General features: G+C 32.2%; 1 long non-coding RNA gene across 1 annotated transcript; it reads right to left on the reverse strand.

The window, feature by feature from the left end:
* Positions 1–4,049: 4,049 nt before the first annotated feature.
* LOC117176189 lies at positions 4,050–4,585 on the reverse strand. The gene is made up of 3 exons (XR_004467590.1): positions 4,506–4,585; positions 4,211–4,246; positions 4,050–4,108 (listed from the first exon to the last, which is right to left on the reverse strand). It is a non-coding gene; the product is annotated as an uncharacterized LOC117176189 (long non-coding RNA).
* Positions 4,586–5,585: the final 1,000 nt, after the last annotated feature.

Genomic DNA, 5,585 nt, shown 5'->3' on the forward strand with positions numbered 1-5,585 from the left:
TGCGTTAATTTGGTGGAAAAGTCTGGGCTTAGACCTTTGTCTTTTCTTTTCTCGCCATAATAAGAATCAGGCGTTGAAACTTTGTTGGGTATTGTCCGCCATTAAAATTGTAAATCATCATAGTTTACTTACTCCCAAGTTTACTTTTATAAAATAAAAAGTATGCCTTATTTTATGTTTTATGGGAGTTTTGTTTACGAGTAAGGTGGCATTTTAATGTAATTGAATCTTTCTTGAAGGTTGATCTGTTCCCTCTACCGAAAACTTTTTTCAAATGGCTGCCGATAGTCTAGAAAAAAAATCTCGCCGAGGCCTAATTTATTGCATTTTTAAGTGTCCAGTTAGAGCAAATACGCCTGGTGCCAAACAACAAATTAAAGTATGGTTGTTTGGGTTTTCAGAATTTTTAGATAAAGGGCATCATAGAATAAAAGTAACTTTCGAAAAAAATTTACAGTTACCACTTTTACTCATACGTACAGGAAAAAACTTAACATTACCTAAAAACAAATCCACACTTACTGTTTTCTTCATAAAATACCCTGATTGCAATTTAATCTGGCGCTGGCATAGTGATTTGAGTAATTCTGTTAAAAAAGCTTGAATTAAAAATTATTTGCAATGTTGTGATTAAAACTAAATTTTTGAATTGGTTCATCATGATTTTATATTGTAAATTGAATACATTTCAATAAAGTGAAAGCTTTGTGATAGTAATACCTAATGAGGGATTTAAAAATAGGCAGGAATAGAATGTCTTGGTATTGCAATTTTTATCACCTTTGAATGAAAATCCTCTTACTGGATACGCTTCACTCGAAATTTTTTATAGAATGTCGATCGTTTTCATCACAATCAGGGATGGACAGGTATAGACAGTGAAATCAATGTTCGTAGGACGAGTCATAAGACCATGGTCAAAGGTAAGGATTCTAAAATCGGCCTTGCAAATATTGACCTTCACGTAATGACCTGTCTAACCCTGCGAGTGATGTACGATACTTCTTTCAAAATCAGCCTTTTATGAGACTTTAAGGCAATCTGCAAAGTGAGTCTTGATGTTTATAACCGTTACTCGTATAAATATATGATCTACGCGAAATTCAATTACTTGGCTGTGATGAATCATCTCTTATGGAGCAAAATTTGTAAATAGATCGGTCCAAGCAAGTGTAATTTTATATAAAATTGGAAAAAATAAGTGACATTCTAAAATATTGTATCCTATGTTACGTTATATCCTATGATAAAGAGAAATCTAATTATTGATGACCAGTTCTCGTGGTCTTCGCATTATTTCGTTGATAATATCTTGTGTCACTTCTTTTATATCCATGCTCCCCTGGGACCATCGAGTTGCTGACTGATTTCAAAATTTTTAATAAAATTATAATTATTAACAAAAAAAAGTCAATTAACAGAAGAGCCTTAATAATTTATGAAGCATCTATCTATCCATTTAGGGACGATCAAACAAGATTAAAATTCCGGTGATCGATAGCAATCCATATCAGTACCATTCCAAGGGAAGGTAGTAAAGTTTTAATCAATTGATATTTTACTCGACTTTAAAATTTTGAAAATTTCTATACTTATAAAATTGCCCTATGTTGATTGTTGACTTTCGAAATCAATAAGCAATATTGATGTAGTTACTAATTTCTGGCAATTGTTATTCAACAGTTTCAATAAATAGTTTTCTAGATTCTAAAAACTCATACTCTATTTAAAATTAAAATCTGAAATAAAGCATAACCTTTGGCGGAGGGGTTTGGCTGTCGCTGTCAATTATGGGAATAATAATTTTAATAAGCTAATTTAAAAGTTTAACTTCAAATTGACATTAATGCAGGTGCCCTGAAAGAATACTTAGTCGATGCCTTATTAGCATCAACATTTTTGAAGTCACGCCACATCCTACTATTAGTCCCACAGCAGTCAGCAGTACTAAAAATGTCGGAATTGCAAAAATCTCTACCAATAATTTTAACGAAGCTGATCGCAGTCAAGTCTCGATAGCATTCTCCGTTAAATTCTTGTACGATAAAGAAGTTCGGTAAGAAAAAGGGGCATGTAAAATGTTCGCACGCTCCGTCCGCTTTGCCTCGCACGCGCGCGTCGTCACGGTTGCCCCGAAGGTTCCGGGCCAAGAACCGGTACAAAATGAGGGTTTTGGGACGTTAACTGGATAAACATAAAAATCGCGTAAACCAGCTTAGTGCACCCAGTCCAGTTCGGGAGTGAATATATAGCGTATTCAAAGGGCTAGAAAGTCGAGTGACTTGTGCGTGGATCATCCCAATTAAGAAGTCCACATTGGTATAGCCGGAATGATCCGACGTATAAGACCTGTGTCAGTTGGTGTAAAATTCGTGAATGTCCGCGGGGAAGCGGTCTCGACGTATCGGGTATAAATTTAGATGAAGACGTTGGTAGCTGTTATTTCTGATGACACATTGGAAATCATAGCCAACTCAGAGAGGATTGCATTCAAACAACAAAAGGCCAAAAGTGTAAAATTTCTCTAAAGGGTACATTTCGATTACTCTCTCTCGCTCTCTCTTTCTCTTTTCTGCGCCTGGAAATTGATTGCGAATAGTGTTCAAAATTATGAATGTCTGAATAACAAACTTATTGGGATTAATCTCGTCGACACTGCACGGTTGAAGGTCAGGTGGTAGGTTTAGGGCCATTTAATTTAATTTCACCAATCATTCTTTTGAAATGAATAAACTTAAGTTCTTTCTTAGAACTAAATAAATTCGAGTTTAACAATTTATTTATCACATCTTATACACGTCAGAAATTTAGGGCGATAGTAAAAGTACTTCTCGGGAAGAAAAGGCCAACAAAGAAATTCCGTATAAAATAAAATAAACATTTGAGAGAAATCTAAAATCATTGTCTGAGTACCTACGACGATACAACAATAAAAATTCATTTTTTAGACTACCAGGATTTTTATTTTTACAAAACTTAATAAAACTATTCATAGGCGTATTGGTTCGTACCACCTACTTGTTGTCTGTCTTAGCCACATTCATATTCAACGTAAAAATGAGAGAAAGAGAAATTTGCACTAAAAAACTTCTAAAAATCTTTTAAGTCTTTTTAATCTCATCTTTCTAAGACTCTTTCGCTATATTTATTACTTCAATATAATAACTCTCAGTTCTGTTTTGTAAAAATAAATGGCATTATCGTTCACGTCGTTTCATGAAAAGAAAGATAAATGCATAGGAGTGTAGTTTCTTGAACAAAAAACGACCAACTGAATTTCAAACTCAAATTTAAAAAAAAAGAGCTCAAAACTTTTTTTTAACGGTTAGAAAATTGTCAAAAGGTATTATTAAGTAAAGATAACTCAAGTTAATCGAACTTTGAACAGAAATTTTTATTTAAATGAATAATTGGAGGTAAAATTGAAGAGAGGAAGGATCTTTTCTACAATTAAGTCTTAAGTGTGTAAATAATACAAGTAGAAATATTTTCCAAGCCTTCGTAAATAAAACCAATTTATAAATGAATTTACAATAATTACAATCTGAACTGCAAGCACAAAAAATAATTAAAAATGAAAACAAGTAATTGATTTTAAAAATGAAAAATCATCACAATGAAGTATCTTATTACACGAATAACAGTAATTGCATGTTGTTTTCACTAAAGATGACTAACTGCATGGTGATGTTCTTCAACAGGATAAGGCCCACAGTCTCCTTCATACAGAAACATGGGACCTTAAAAAATTAATATTGATGTTTATCATAATGTAAATAACTATATCGTCTTAAAAACATGATACTTAAAAAAATGGTATGTTTTATATTTGAAATGCGTATATATTTTTTAAATTGAACTAGTCTGCACTGAATGTTTTTAAAGTAAAGCGTTAGAATTTTTAAAGCAATAAAGATTGATATATTTCAAAGTTAAAGTGTTGAAAAGTGAATATATATATATTCCAAAAATTAATTTTCAGAAGACAAGAAAATAGATTGATACATTACTCACCGATTTTGCAATGATACAAGCAGTTGTACATGTCTTCCCGCATTGTCCACTGTTGCCAACCATCAAATATGCAAAACCTTCTCGCTGAATTATGCTAAAATGTATATATGTATATATATTTTTTGAGCTTAAAATTCTGCGGAAAACGAATCACTTTCCGATAAAAACCGGACCGTGCAAATTTTATTTTACTTACTGTGCATTGTCGGCCACACAGAATAAATTTATTTTCCTACAAGAAATATTGTAATTAGTAACAAAAGTAATGTATGTCAACTTTTTTAGATTTTGATAATTTTCAAATGCACACGTTTTAGTGGGCAACTAATTCTACAATAAGGAAGATACTTTCACATGTTTTTCTAATAATAATGTTAGTGTTACTAGTTGGAGAAAAAAAATAAATATTTTCATTATGCAGGAATAATGCATCTTGTATTATATATCATATTTGAATTTTAAATAATTATACTGAGCAAGGTAAAACTCACAACTTTTGGTAATTTTCTTCCAGGTCTAGGATGAACATAATGATCATACCTACAAACTCCCCTATTCATCTGTTTGACATCTGGAACAATTATTAATGTTTACCATCGTGTAAATAATCATAACCGCTTAAAAACCTAATCATCCTTTAAAAACAGTATTTATTTTATTTAAAAAGTGAACACGTCCAAGTTGAACAATGTTGCGACGAAAATTTTTAAGTTAAGGAAGATAATTTTGGTTTAAAAGCGTGCGAGGTTTATATATTGTAACTTCAGAAGGAAGAAATAACTTGCTACATTACTTTGTAAACCACAGATTTTTAAACAACGATAATGCTCAATCTTCACAGTCCCCATATTAAAACCAGTAGATATGCAAACGTTCTTGGTTCCTTTTGTCTAAAAAAATATATTTGTTCAGTTTGCAATTTTAGAAAAATCAATTCGTTTTCGATATCAAATAGACCGTGTAAAATTTTATTTACTTACAGGGTCTCCACATCTCGGGACACACGTATCGAGAGTATGCTACAAGAAATATAAATTTGGTTAGCGGAAGTACTAGTTATTGGGGCCCTGAGAGTTAGGTAATTTTCAGTGTCACTCAAATTCCGTGATTTATCAAGTGTACCCACTCATAAAGTCCAATTTGTCCGATCTGTCAAACGTAGGAGAAGTTTTGTGATTTAGATAGTAGTTTATGAAGAAAAATGTTGTCATTCTGAGGCCATATTTAAAGGCCATACTTGGCCTTTAAATATTGATCAACAAATGTTTGTCTGCTACAGTTTCTATAAGGGTTTCACGGCCTTGCAATGGGTTGTACCTCCATAGCACAACGTGTTACAACTTCATTGAATATCATTTAAAAAAGTAATAATGCTATATTCTCGTGTGGATGAGCTTTCGACACATAAAATTTTTTTACAAATAACAAATATTTCAATCAGACACCTGCTTAAAAAATCAGCGTGTATGTATTTTCGAAAGTCACTTGTTCTTCATTTGTTTCTCGCCAGGTTATTGGAGACAACAAATGAAGACCGCGGCCATTTGAAAAATAAGTTTCAATTTTATTCC

This window comes from Belonocnema kinseyi, chromosome 1 (assembly GCF_010883055.1).
Source record: "Belonocnema kinseyi isolate 2016_QV_RU_SX_M_011 chromosome 1, B_treatae_v1, whole genome shotgun sequence".
NCBI lineage: Eukaryota > Metazoa > Arthropoda > Insecta > Hymenoptera > Cynipidae > Belonocnema > Belonocnema kinseyi.